This window comes from Poecilia formosa, unplaced genomic scaffold, assembly GCF_000485575.1.
Source record: "Poecilia formosa unplaced genomic scaffold, Poecilia_formosa-5.1.2 Scaffold451, whole genome shotgun sequence".
NCBI classification, from domain to species: Eukaryota; Metazoa; Chordata; class Actinopteri; order Cyprinodontiformes; family Poeciliidae; genus Poecilia; species Poecilia formosa.
In genome coordinates this window covers 142,414-158,032 of record NW_006800390.1, presented here as the reverse complement: position 1 = coordinate 158,032, position 15,619 = coordinate 142,414, and the positions used below count along the sequence as shown (strand labels likewise).

Here is a 15,619-nt window from a genome sequence, read left to right as displayed (position 1 = left end):
CACAAATGTGCAAAATGGATGGCTGGGGCCAAATTGCAGGGAGAGGGGTGAAATGGAATTGGACCTTTGCCAAACAGAGCCTGAGATGAAGGTCTGAGATGAAGATGAAGGTCATTTTAAAATGTAATCCAAAATATCATGGAGAAAACCACCAACACCAAACCTCCAAGTAGAAATTATGAATGTTTTATACTCCACTAGGTATTTACAGCAGTAGGATTAAAATTAATAACTATGATTTTAATGAATGCAGGCCTTAAGGCTCAATGTTAACCTTTTCATTTATTTAAGCCAAGAATATTTTATCCGAGTTCTGCGAGACGCTGGAGCTCGGTCTGTCTGCACTGTGCCAGCTGCTTGCCAATTCCTACATCATCTGTCATGTCAGCCTTTTCTTTCACCACCAGGATTCTGTAATGGGTGGAAAAAGCACAACATCAACTGAATGGGAAAGCAACGCCTGTGTTGCAGCCAGCTGTGCCTATCTTCCTGAAGTGCAGACAGATCATTTATTCTGTTTCTAACCATTGTGTAGGAATGCTCTCATTTTCTCTTCACATGTTGCCTCGTAAAACATGAAACGAGTCAGATTGATGGCTGCTAACATAACTCACTGATGAAGAAGAATAAATAAGGAATAGAAAAGGTATACAGTGTACCACAAAAACAAGGAAACAGACAATCTGACATAGAAGTTGGAAAGTTTGGTCTTTAAAGGCTGGTATTCTGCATGTAGAAAACAAAACTTAGGATAAACTTGGTGGCTAACCTATGACCAAGTGTGATTTTTCAGTGTGGAGAACCTGCAGAGTCAATGGCAAGATGGTGGAGAAAGTAAATAAGGTTTTATTTGAACAAAACGAAGAACAAGGCAGAGCTAAAGCAAACAGAGTTTCGCATGAGAAAACACCACTGGCAATGCAGACACAAAGACTTAGCTGAGAATAAACAGAGAAACTCGTGAGGATATACTCAGCATGTATACTAAGGGAGGATAATGACAGATACACTCTGCACGCGGTATAACCAAACTTAACTAGAAAACACAAATGAAGTAGACTCTGATAACAAAAACTAATATGGTTATAAAACAGGAGGAACCAGAAATAAATTAAATTGTTACAGCACCAGAACTGTGTCAATTTTGAGCATAGGTCCGTGTACAGAAAATGTTACTTCTGTTGACATTCTCTTCTGCTCAAGACATTTTTAAAATGCAGTTAAAAGTCTTCATCTTATCCAAATTAAAAAGAGAATTGTTATTTCCCTTGATGCAGTTTATTTCTTCCTGTTGATCAAAGAAAGAAACGGCAGCTTGTTTTCATAACCATGTGCAAAACTCTTCTGTTTCCATTCACCACAAAACGGTGCAAATTGGAATTACAAAAATATATTTGCTTGAAAGAAACACTACAATTTAGAGAAAAACTCATGTTTTTCTATAAAAATATTTTGCGCTTTGATTAGGTGTTTTTTTTTAGCTCGAAAAGTGATCAACAGATCAAAATGTGATCAACAGCCAGATGTCACTACTGGTGGAAATGACGAAGAAGACAACGGGAAGTGGTCGGAGGAAGATGGTGCAACGTTTTTTTTTATTATAATTAAAATCAAATTATTTTAATTGTGCTTAGCTAAATGCCTCAATTGTGAATGTTTTTTCAACATTAGAGGAATATTTTGCGCGTATTTGTAATGGAGCCGCAGCTAGCATCAAGCTAATTTTGATTTCCTGCTAAAACAGGCTCACAAGGATTTCTCTAACATGAAAAAACTTTCTGTGGTATGAGCATTTAAACTCAAGATTATTTAAAATATAGATAAACATACTTATACTTTCAAACAAAATCAATGCAAGTGCAGTAAGAATCCAAAGAAATTCCACGATCTCATGCTTTGTTATGCAGATGCTCTGTCTGCGCTGATGAACATTGATCCAGTATTGCTAGCAGAAGCTGCTCAAATTGACAGCATCCTGTTCTACTTCCTAGATAATTCAGCTTTTAGTTATTTGACAACTTGGTTGTCAAATAACTAAAGAGATGTAGATGTAGACCAGGAATACACCCCAGGTCTACATCTCAAATGTAATTTCACCAAGCCAAACTTCTCAGATTTGTATGTAATTGTTACATTTAAAAAACAACAAAATTACTCAATTACATCACAGAAAAAAAATAGCTGACAAAAATATTGACCTGACAACCCAGCTCTCGTTGCCATCCTTTGCCTTAGCGCTCAGGTGGTTTCTATGACTTCCACCGCCACTGACGGCTGTGCCGTTCGAGTCAGTCTGACGACCTGACATGGAAAGAACACCTCGAGGTCACCACTTCCACCTGAACTGGACGTCAGTTTGAAGCAAGGAGACACATTTGTCACAAGAATCAGTGATGTCCTTCTGTTTTTGTGTTTTCTCACTTCTGAGGGCACAGGTTGGTCTTTGCGCAATCTGTCATTTAGTTGCTAAGAAACTAAAATCAAAAGAACATTCTCTGCGGTTTAGTATGTGACACCGTCCTTGCACATAGAAAACGATGTCTGGAGTTTGGAGGTTGTATCGACCTGAGATAGGTAGGCTGATGCCGAAGTTTAGAGCGTATAAATATGAAAATTATGTGCATATGTCTGAGGATCAAAGGGATATCCTCCTCAGTTATTTTCAGCTTTTTGACAAGACTGTCTTAAAATTTCATTAAGCTGCAATAAGTAATCACTTGGCCTGTTTTTTGTGAGGGAAGAGAGATGAAATCCTATTCTGGCATTTGTTTTGTCTGTGCTGGCCATCTCCAGGCCAGGACCAACAGCTTGCTGTACTTGGCAACGGCTGCGCATACATTTCCTACATCAGAGGGAAGTGTGAAGAAGTGTCGGTATAACAGGTTTATGCTCTCATCCCTGGTAAAGTGTCTTTCTTCCCGTTTCTGTGACGGTTCAAGAAGTGCTCAGGTCGATTTGGAGTGACCAGCAAAAGGTCAAATAGGCTCTTGAGACTAATGAATAATAATAATACATGAATAAACCCAAATAGTGTCACAAAACCTTAAAAAATAATGTGAAGCCAGTTAAACAAAAATGTTTAGACGTGAAGTAAAGGGAGGCTGAGCATATTGATTTAAATGAAGGTTTATCAATTGGTTAATTGGTTGAAAGTACGACTTTTGGTATTCCAGTTTTTTTATTTACACATTTCTCTTAGCGTTTTTCAATCCCGAATGTTTCCGGATAATTTGGCAACAAAAACATAAAGAAGCAGATTGCCAGGCAGAGCATAACATCCATATCTGTGAAATGTGAAAGTAAATAGATTGGTGCCAGTTTAGGCACACCTTAAGAAGATTAATATCTTCTTCCATGCTAGATTCAGCCTTTGTTAGCACGTTAGCATCCATCATAGCATCTGTAGTGACAAATATATTCTTAAAAACTAAAAGATGGCATTCTGGCGTTTCATATCTCCTCCCCTTAATTTCTTAAGAGATGGTGACGCTTCAAACCAAATTACTTGCTAATGCTAGCTCTTCTTTTAGCAACAAAGAACCCTTACTCTCACTTTGTGTTGAAACCACGGTATTAAATATATGTCAGCATGGGAATAGCATAAACCAAGGTTCACTACATGCTAAAGAAGATTAAATATGTGAGTGAAAAAGTAATGAGAAACAAATCAGTGCTGTTGATTGTTTCTAAAAATATCCACATGCATCATCAAGGAGTCCAATCATCTAAACGTTCATTAATTTGATCATTACAGCAGCAATAGTTCTCATGTTGTTAACAAGAAACCTGTCAGGCGCCTTACATGCAGAGTCTCAGCTTTAAATGTAAGCTTTTCATGAAACCAAATTAAAGTCCAACAGTGAGATCTGGATGATCTTTTAATTAGGGATACTCCACTGGTTGAAATAATTACTGAAAGCAGCTGCACTGACCGAGAGAGTTGGCACGAATCAAACACCAGCTCCTGGTGATTGATTAATCCTTGTCTTATTATGTAAGTACAGTCATAATTTGTCTCGCAGCTGGATTCAAACTTTCTGCTTATCTCATGCTGCTTTCTAAATCATATTGTAGCTTCATAATGAATTTTCACTCTTTATTGGAGAACGGCAGAAGGAAAGAAAAGAATGATGATGAAATGCTGCAGCAAAAGGATCTTTTCTTGTATGAAAATTGCACGTTAATGCCCGTTTCAAAAGTCAGAATTATACATTTTAAACTTATGAAATGAGAGGGAACTTTATATCAAAACACAGCATTAATAATTAACTTGTGGCATTTGATTTCCCGCCAGTGCTTCAAACAACAACCAGCTATGGGGTTGTTAAAACTGGAAGAGTATAAATGGCAAATAGTATCATACCAAGAGATAAATCCAAACTTTCTGTTAAATACACATAGGTTTGTTTAGCCAATGTGAAGCATAGAAAGGCAATAAACAAGTAGAGAAAGGAGCAGGAATACACCCCAGGTCTACATCTCAAATGTAATTTCACCAAGCCAAAGTACAAAAAACCCATAACGGCGTTTCAGAGCGCAGATCAACACCAATGACCATGTGGGAATCAAATTAAAGAGGCTAAAGAAATCAGCTGTAGCACTTTTTTGAGCTGGCGCCACGGGTGATGTCTTCCAAACTGGGAGAAGTGGACATGCTGCTCACATCCTCCTCGCTTCCCTTTGCCTTCTGATTTACTCCCAGCTCCGTTGCCAGGACTCTTGGAGCATCTTGGAGATGAGGAGGAGGGGAGAGATCATCTTTCATCTGTGTTGACACGTCATTATGAAAATGGAGTCCTCTCTGGCCACGCCACATGGCTTAGCGGCCTCTTGCTGCTGGCTCCGTTCACCAACCCCAATGCGAGCCAACAGGACTGTCAGAGGATACTCCCTTGGCTTCGGAAAGGCAGAGATTATGTGCATAACAACGGAGTGACAGATAGCAGTGGAGAAAGAAAGAAAACAGGCCTGTACTGTACAAATTAAGCTTGCACTTCACATTTACTTGCTATTTCGCGTCCATCTAAAAGGTGTCAAACTGAAGGCCTGGGGGCCAAATCTCAAAAGGACAATGAAGATTATTTTTTAAGTTAAAGTGATTTCTCCACTTTTTCGCATTAATTCATAATTGAGTTTATTGCAAACTTTCTCTAAAAATGGGTCAAAAACATCAAGTTTAAGCAATGCTCACTCCAACCTGCAGGTGGCAGTGTTTCTTACTTCTATTACATTGCTTCCTCAGACTTTCATGATGTCAGGTTGTAGTCTGGGATCGACGTGGAGAGCGACAAAAAGCCACATTTACCATCATACATAAGCAAAAATATCACAAAATTTCTTGCAAACATTTCTATAGCAACACTACAAAAAAATAGTGGCTTGGATCATGACAACATTTGCGAAATCATGGAAAAGATGTTCATATTTTAACAGTTTCTTCATGGGTTTTATCAATGCATTCGGCCACAACCTGCCCTTTTTAGCCCAAAATGAAAATAAGTTTGACACCCTTGATCTAAATCTAAATATTAATGCCAAAATTTGGATGTTTCAAGGAGTTTGAATACTTTTGAACAGCGCTACACTTTCAGGGCTGCACTTAATGAGCTCAGAGGCTGAAAAAAGGCTGCTCTGTTTCCAAAAGATGTTTTCTTCATTGCAAATAAGCCCCTTTGGTTAAAATTGGTTACTCTTCTCCCGGAGAGTATGTGCCCCTCGGAGTGACATCAAAGCAACAGGATTAGGTGTTCATTACTGGAAAAGGAGCTCCACTCTCATCACATCTGAGATCTCTGGGGCTTCACATCCAGACAGAGATGAAAACAGATTTTTGAACTTTCCACGACAAGTGATTTTCGGTTCAGTGTTGTTTGAAAAATGATACCGCATGTTTTTGTAGGATTGAGAGTTAAAGGGCACTGAATAAATCAGTCCCACCAGGAATGCTTAACACGTCCACAATGTAGAAACACGATTAATGGAAGTTTGCAAACTGTAAACTTGCTGCAAAATCTATCTAGTTGATAAACTATTACGTCAGACCAAAATTTGATATTTCAAGTTCTCTATGGAAATTCTCTGTAATTATTTTTCCTCTAGAAAGAAGAATTGATGATTCTGGTAAATATGGCCGTTGGTCCAAGTCCTAAATCAGCACCATGCTTTTTTTTAAAACATATCATGTCATTTTTGATCTTGTAGAATTTTTGGCTGGCTGCCCATTCATGGGAAAAGTTCAACATTTCTTCATATCGGGGCATGATATGTTGCGCTTTCGGATCTTATAATACCTTTCTCTCTAGTCTGTTTGGTTCGAGCCAAATTGGATGAGTCTCCATTGGCAACGTGTACCATTAGGTGTCTAGTTTATCCAGAATCTCTTGGTATATTTGGTTATTGCAGGTTTCCCCATTCAGTTGACGCTGCATTTGCTCTCCCGCATGTATCGCTGTCGTTCATTCAGTGAGGTAAATCCACGGGACAATCGACGACTGTACTCTGCTGCCAATAAATTTCCTCAGCCTGGTTCCAAAAAATGGGGAGAAACAGAGCAGGATGTGCAAATGGAGACGAATTTGTCCGCGGCTGATTGGGACAAACACCTGATTTGGCTTTAGCCTATTTCATGTTGTCAGACAGGATCTAGTCAAAAAGATTTCTTTATTCTACAGATCTGACAGTAATTACTTTATCCTTTTTAATGGAAATAATCATTTAAAACCTACTTTGTGTGGTAAATCAGGATAAATCTGATTTTCTAATTTGTGTATTGAGTTCAAATATTGAATTGTGGCAAAAACAGAAGGAATCTGTAAGAGGGCAAATACATTTTCACAGTTCTGCATATTCTATTTAAGTTAAATAAATCTGAACTCTAATCTAGCCAGGTTGCATTTCCTGTGATACGGCAAGTTCCAGTATAAATCACAAACTGACTCAGATGTTGTGGCTGGAATCATTTTTTATGTCTTAACTGGAATTAAGGTGAATAAAATATCACTTGTATGGCATATGTAGGATCTTAGTGACAAGTTATTTATTATGACCGAAGTCTTTCTTTTTTCAAAACAAGGCGATGACATTTCAAGTCAGCATTTTTACCCAATTTCCTGTAAACGCGAATATGCCACTCAGTCTAATCGAGTTAGAGATTATGCCTCTTTTTCCTCAGAGTGAAATACAAATCATAATTTAACTCCAGTAGGATAAACATCAGTCAGTCACGGAGCTGAAAGAGAAGACTTGACTTGAGCTGCATGCCAGTCATCCTGATTGGCAGCTGGCTCGGAGGACTGACAGTGAGGAGGAGTAGCAGGAGCCAAAGGTTGAACGCTGGCTCCGTTCTCAGCACCTGGCACCTCCATTGAAGGAATCACAGGACTCCCACTGGCTTAACGGTTCTTTTATACCACCAATAAAACAATCAAAGCTATAGTCTAGACAAAAATTAGGTGGTTATTATTTTACATAAACATTTCTGGAGAGATTTTTAAACCTCTGAATATAATATACAAACCACCAGAGATAGAAGTTCAGTATTGACTCTACTTGGAATTTTTCACAGTTTAGGTTGTTGGAATCTTAATCTATGTGTTTTTAGGGTATTTCATGCGATATACCATCACAAACTAGTGCATAATTACTTCGATAATAGACTGACGAGGAGTCAAATTCAGGCAGGAGATAGGCAGAAGTAGTATCTATTTTTTTCTCTCTTTCTACCAAAAACTGGATGATAAAAGTCTTCAGTTTGCTGGTTTGGTTTCAACTAGCCCCTTTTTTAAAGGGCAATATTGCTTTCAAAGACTTCAAAATTCGTTTTATTTGTTGTTTTCTTTATTTATTCCAGTTCCAGTGTTAAATGTTCATTAGAATTTAAAGTTCTTTAAAGATTTAAAGATCTTTGAGAATGTGATCTTGCCATTATTATTTCACCATTACCATTATATTACTTAAAAATTGTCTCAAAACAACAATATTATCGTTTATCGCAATAACTTCTGGAACAATTTAACTTGTTATCCTGACAGGCATAGGCAGTAGCATGACGATAAATGAGAAAAACCTACTGGCTTAATATAAACATATATATAAATCCAACAAGACGATATCTTAAAAAATGGCTGATAACAAAGACATTCTCTGTCCAATCTGACTGAGTTTGAACAATTTTGCAAAGAAGAACAGGTCAAAGTCTCTAAATGTGCAAAGCCAGGAGATGAACCCTGTAAAATGGAAAATTATGTACAATCCTCTTTCATTTATGAACTGATTTGTTGTGAATTTGATGAAATCCCTATAATTACACAAAATATAAAAATAAGTACATGCCGCTTCCAACCAACTCATTTCAATAATGACCGACAGAGTCAACAAGGAGAGTAAATTAGCGTAGAGTCACTAATGAGGCGACCTGCAGATAATCACAGGCTGTAATTCACCAACTACACACACAGCTTGAGTCTTACTGCAATAAGCAGGAACACACTGTTATCCGGGTATTTAACTCGCGTTTAAAAACAGGCCATCAATTCACATGACATTCAATCTTTAAGGATCAAAACACAAAGTAGAAAAGGGTAATTATAGTCTGATTTTACCCTTTAACTTTAAAGACCTGTGCATATTTTAAAACCACAAATATACAACCAGGTTATTACAACTTCATATTTACTTTTTTATTTTACAATTATTACTTTTCTCTTGTCCATGGGAAACATTTCCTCTTCTTGTTTAAAGCTTAAAAGCTGCATATTTCACTGCAGAAAGTGTTACAAAGCATCAATGAATTAGGTCCTATCATTATTTAACTTTTCTTAACTCCATCTGTTTTCTAACAACAAGCTAACCCGTTTTACAGATTTCTTCAGAAGTGAAGTAAAGAGGCTTCACCAGCGGAGGTATTTTTTTGCTCTCTTATGTAAATTGTGACCCCTGAACCGGGCTTTTCCTCTCCTGTCCAAGTTGCCAAAACCAAACAAGCAGCACAGTCTCTTTAAATCTGACTAGCAATAAAGCTTTCACTTCTCAAAATGCTGCTGTTGCACATACGTCTCCAAAGAGGTAAAGGTCAGAGTAATACTAAGTAAAAATGTCACGATTAATAGATGTAGATGAATTATGTTTTGACAACTTAAAAAAGGCAATCTATCCTCGAGAGGGGGAGACATTAATCAGCCATAACAAGAAGAGAAAACAATAATTACTTGTTCATCTTGGATCTGAAATCTATTTTGGTTTTATCTCTGCTTCTCTACAGAGATCAAAATCTAAATTTGGCCAAATGGGAACATTACAATGATGCAATGGACAGTCTGAGGATGTGGGGTCATGTAGAAGTGCTAAATAAACTAAATTTTTTTCTTTTTGGCACAGAAATAGTCTCATGAGGAATCATCTAGGTAAAAATAACATAATATCCACAACTTGTAGATGTAGGAGCTGATCCTCAGAGGAGGAGGAAGTAAGGACCTTTATGCAGGAAAATATATCAAAAATAACAAAACTAAGCGCTTAAAGAAGTAACTTGCAAACAAGAAATAACTGGAGGCACCATTTATGACATTTCACCTTTTCCTGACCACTTCCGGTGAAGCCCAAGTGCTGCCCACTTTATTGGATTTAAAATAAAATGGTCTGTAGATGAGTTATGTTTCAATGGCGGTTCAGTTCCACTTTAAATACTCAGAATAACAGGCAAGCGTCACAGGTGATTAATTAGCATGATGCGGCAGCTGTGTGAGAGCGGGACTGAGAGCAAAGATGGCGCCTTAAGATGCAAAAATAAGAATTTATGGCTTGACCTAAATCTGCCTCGTAAAAACCTGAGATTTAGTTAGTCTCCTGGTCTAAGGTCTAACTGACTATTTATCATGTATTTAAGAGCGAAATGAGCTACAGACTCCAGCTTCTGCGCCTGTTTTACTGTAAAATTACGATTGTTAGCTAGTGACATTGGTGGATGTAATATAAGATTACGTCTTATATTATACATATAAGATGTAGCTTAATAGTAATAACCACATTAATGTGTCTCAAATTGAACGTTATGTTAAATGACTTTGACTCATTTAGGAAACAAATAAGCGCAACTTACCCCAATATTATTTCGCTGTTAAGCGGTCATGACAAAGGCACTTCCGGCTGAAAATATCAAAATAAAGGCACTTCCTGTTTCGTTCGTTCTGAAGTTTAACTCATTGATTTACTTAAATGCACTTAAATTTGAGCATATTATTTCAAAACTACTTAGATTTACTTAATTACATTTACTTTTTTGTAGAATACACAACACACTCACTTGAATAAAGGAAAATAGCTCAAAATAATATGCTGACTGTGTTGTCAAATCATCTGAATGCTTTTGAATTGAGACATTTTTTCATTTTCCTTTTGCAGTTTATGCTGTGCAGGAATTCAGTGTTAATTTAATTAAAATCCTCCTCAAAATATTCTATTATGATACAATACACAAGTGAGAAGTTTGGTCACATTCTCATTTAGTCATCACACAAAGCCACCTTTTTTGAAAAATAGAAAGCTATTTACTGAAAATTTCATCCCTTTTTGCATGTTTTTCTTGAACTTTAAAGTTTCTTTTCATTCATTTTCTTTTTTAAATTTAGGAAAAACCTTTGGGTGTCATTTTTTGCAGCAACAAGTTACCATTTCTTACTACAGCAAATCTTTTCCCAGGTAGTTTTAGCAAGAATAATATCCTCACTATCTGATCCTCTCTCTTCATGGCTTCTAACCTAAAGTCCCAATTTTCATCCGCGTCTCACTAAAACATCCTTCTGGCTTTAGAAATCCATCAATTTACGACTTACTGCTGCAGAAATACACGCGTGGAGCTTTGTACTTGCATTCAAAGTCCATTTATAGAAATCAGTCAGGCTTTTTTTTCCTGACACTCCAGCTAACCGTGAAATTCTGAGCGTTCAGGGCAAATGAATGATATTAACTGAGAGAAAACGCCCTCGCCTCAAAGTTTTTCAAGCCTCTATCAGCGCTGTCTGGTTCTGTCTGCCAGGCGGTCGCCGTATCTGAAGCCAGAAGAGAAATATTTCATTATTTTTCTATTACTGGACGTTTTTCTTTACAATTAAACTCTACTTATCATGTAAATTTGCCCTTGTTTTTTTTTTTTTTTTTTTTCCCTGCACAGCCAAAATGGATGTGTTATTTTCTGTTTTTCCTCGGAATAAAGTTAACCTCTTCATTCGGTTATTCACAGGCGGCTTTGGAAAGCTCCCCAAACAGCTGAATGATGAGTTAATCTCATTCCTTTTTCTGCCTTTTAACACTGATTTATTCATGAGGGCTTCTCAGAAAAGAGGAATACTTCAAATGACGCTAAAAGACAGCAGTTTTCTGGGCTCGCATACCTGCAGCCCTGCCAATAGCTTCTCCCTCAAGGTGGAAATAAAGTCATTTACGGATTCTTGTGAAATAGATTCCCTGAACCTAAATAAATTTGATTAACTGACATCCTGCTGGCTCAGGCTGCTTTCTTTTCCTTTTTTTGTGACTCCTTTAACACTGATGTCATTGGAAAAGCTCTCCAAACCAAACAAACGGTGAACAGAACATCTTCAAGAAGAGTTGAAGGAGACACTTTGCACACAAAATTTACAGGAGGACTTTAAAACAATAGAAAGACTTCAGGTTTAATACTGTGCTGTTTCTGAGTTTGTCAGAAAAACAAGGAAAAGCAAAATAAGGAAAAAGACTAATTTTAATAGATTATGACATTATTTGATTTATGAATATTAAAATAACTTATGATAGGCTCTAAGTGTGTATTTTGACACTTTCATAGACCAAAAGCTGCTGTCATACGACCAGACCAAAGTTAAGTCCTTGTAAAGCAACGATTTTATATGAAATATATTCAGGAAAGTACAACAAAAACTTCCTGCTTTAAATATTTAGCTGTTACAAAATTTAGACCATTAATTTTATCTTCCCCTCCATTGAAATTGTAATTAGATTCTTGGTCTTTATTTCCTGTTGGGCAGAATATTGTGATCCTTTAAGAGTGGATATAGATCTGTGTTTCTGCAGAAGGTACATAATTAAATTGTTGGCTTTTATCAGGAAAAATGAGGAATCATATAAAACCAATGCTGGCTGCAGTCCACCGACTTCCTGTTCATCATAGGATTGGTTTTAAGATTTTTTCTGTTTTTTAAGATAATTTATCGTTTGGTTTATACCATTAGTCTGACAGTGAGAAGTAGATGCTCTGGGATGTTCCAGGAGATCTGGTGACAGGGGACATAACGCTTTTTTCTGAGCTTTGGACCATAAAAAAATCTAAGACATTAGAGGAAGATCTAGAATCGCTGGCATTTAGTTTGATCTGTACCAACAACCCATGTTGACAAAACCAGTTTGGCAAACCTAAACTGGATCTGAAGTGGGTATAGAACATAAAATCTGTAAAGTCACATCTTTTTGTCCTACATCAAACTTGAAAACCAAATTGTTTGACCATTATGGAGCCAACAGGAAGTAAAGTGGTTTGTTTTTCTGCTAATTACTATGCTAACAGCGATAGCATGAATCCCATTATGCAGCTATATCTTCCATTCTTTGCTTGCAAATTTGCTGTCTTTGTTATTTACTTTTATTTAAATTACAGAACAGTTTGTCTGTCAGATTGAAAACAAACTTAGACTGTTATCAGCTTGACCATTTCTCTTCCTGTGTGAAACACGTACTGAAAACTAAAAGAAATTTGTGTAAAACTCAACTAAATCGCTGCAAAATTTTGTCCATAAATTACTGACATGTTCCATTCTCAGTAGATGTTGCACACAGGAAGATAATTGGTGGAGAACAACCTCATATTTCCACTTCCTGCATTAGTAATCATTGTTTTTATGGTAATAAAACACCCAAAGAAAACATGATGATGGAATAATAACTTGAACTGACAGAAACATTGAGGTTCTTGCAACTGGATTTGTTTTAAGATGATTGGTTGTTGCTGTTCTTGGACTAATTAAGTCAGAAAGCTGAGGAAAGTAACCTTTTAAAAGAATTGCACCTTGAACTTTCATTTCAAATGAATGTGCAAACACAATATTGTTTATTCCCATCCAGACTGGAGCTTTGTTCTTGTGTCTTTTTTCCTCAGCAAACACTTGACACCGGTCTGAGTGCGTCAACAATTCCCTGATTACAATCAGCGTTTGTGTATGTTTCTTTTCCAAGGTGCGTGCACCCTTTCATTTCCTATCGCGACAGATGATCACCTCTCTCTCTTCGTACAAATAAGCACAGATTTTCAATGTGAATTTGTATTTTTGGACTCTAAAAAATGTTATGAAGTCAATTTATTAAAAGTTACTTTGGAGCCATTTCATTGCCTTTTTTTTAAACCACTATTTATTGGAATGGTTTTTCTTCTGCGCCTCAGGGGTTTGCCAGGCTGTAATTGGCCTTGGGTGAGAGCCAATTGTTCAGCTGTTGAATTATACGAGCCACATCTCAACCAAGAGTTATTGTTCTCACCTCCAACTCGTGCTTAAAAATCAATGGCAGAAAATGAGAACGACTGACGGCTTGCTTGCTTTTCTCTAATGCTGACATAATTTCAGAGAATGACCTGCCTGGATCCAGGATGTTGAATGCAACAACAACAAAGAATTTACTGTATATTGAGTCAGTACTTTCACTGACTCAATTCGTGTATAAAAGCATTAACATATTCTTTTCCTGTCATTACTAATCCATGTTGGGATTGGAGAGATTATCCTAGGAAGGAAATAAAAGACAAGCAGAAGTCCTACACTGCAGAAAGTGAGAGTTATAAAGAAAAATGTTCCTCTGAGATAAGTCCCTTGTAGCTGAACTATCCAGCTCACTGTTTATGAATAATTCACACAGAGGCAACCAGTATAAAGGAAGCTGCAGAAGAATTGCACAGACGGATATTTGCAGAGCTACCGGTGCAGCTAGAAAGAACCAGCTCTATAAGCGATTCTTTTCAGACTCAAAGCAGAAGAAAAAAAATTTCTTTTAGATTTGTGGACTTCGATAAGTTATTGGGTACAATTTCCAGATGTCTGGTGGTGTTTAGTTAATCTGTTTAAACAATTATATGAAAGTGTAAACAACAGGAGAAAGTCCAGCCGTCATAAAGGTCCAAAAAGAATGAAAAGATGAACATGTGTTGGTGCAAAATGTTCATATCAACCCCAAAAACAACCTCTGAAAATGCTGGTGGAAGCTGGCAGCAGAATGTCATCAATCAAACAAGTTATGGCCTGAAGTGCCGTTCCATGAGGAAGAAGCCATTACTCTGAAAACAACATAAGAAGACAGATTATGGTTTTAAATTGCATTTAGGGACAAAGACCTTAACTTCTGGAGTACGGTTGCATAATATATCACATCTATGGCAATAATCATGACACAATTGAACGTGCAATCATTATTAGCTAATATACTCCAAATATTACTCCAAAATGCTAATCGGATATTGTCATTGCAATTTTTACCAACAGTGTTGCCATCATAAGATTTTCTAATAGTTTGGAAACATGAAACTAGATGGAAAATGGACTGAACCAGTCACATGATCAGTCAAAGTGCACACGTTCTACAGAGAGGGTTAAGTACCTTCAGCAAGAGGTTATAAACATGTGATAGGAGAACAACTTTACCCAGAACCATCCCACCAACCATTAAGACTCAAGGTTTCCCTCAAAAAACTTGCTAGGCCGGTGTTAGGTTGCTACGGCTGTCGTTCATCCAGCGGCCCGTCATGTTTTTGAGTTAAAAAATGTTTAAAGTTGACAGGAAATTTGAAAATATCACTTGATAAGTATGTGTTATATACCTGAACACCAACTAAAGTCGTAAAAAATGCAAACATTTTAAAAAACCTTAAATAAATAAGCAATGCTAAGCCTGGTGGGGCACAAGTAAAGCCTGGTGGCCTGCCAGGCTTATAATACAAAACTGTGGGAATAAGCAAATTACTCAATTGCAGCAATGTCTCAAGATATAAGCCAAGAAGTTATATCACAAAATAAATCTTGGGAAAACGATAACGCTAAGTATAAAACCAAATTACAAAATGGTTTAAGGACAGCTGATGTGATATTTGGATCTCAGTCACATTAAAAAAAAAACAAACACAGATTCTCAGTTTAAAATCAAACTACTGTGGAAACCTTATGGTGGAACACCCAAAAAAACTCAAAAACAATTCTCAGACGACTAAATCAACATAACTTATTCATATTTCTTAAAAATTGCAAAGCAAATAGATGAAGAGGGAGCCAACACAACCGCCACACTGACAGTAATCCTCTGGGAATTAATTCCAGCCTACATTTATTACTAATTTAAATCAGTGAGTAGGCCTGCACCAAAGGACAATGCCACTATAGCCAATGGGATAACTCACTGTATTCTAAATTTTTCTAACTTGGTCGTTGCAAGTCTGCTTCAGAGGTATGAAGCAACTTAACAAAGATGGAAAGAAGGGAAAAGGGAAAACAAGACGGCTACTGCAGAGATGTGAAGGTAATCACTGCTGCAGTGGCTATTTCCTAAGGTAACACTGCAATCAAGCTCAGAAAAACACTCAGCAAACTGCACA

The 15,619-nt window shown here is 37.0% G+C and overlaps 1 long non-coding RNA gene across 1 annotated transcript in view; it reads right to left on the bottom strand.

Moving 5' to 3' along the window:
* Positions 1-251: 251 nt before the first annotated feature.
* The window catches only part of LOC107833778 (uncharacterized), an 18,252-nt gene continuing 2,884 nt past the window's right edge, over positions 252-15,619 (bottom strand). Inside the window, exon 2 of the long non-coding RNA XR_001659541.1 lies at positions 252-411. This is a non-coding gene — a long non-coding RNA (uncharacterized LOC107833778). The remainder of the gene's footprint in view (positions 412-15,619) is intronic.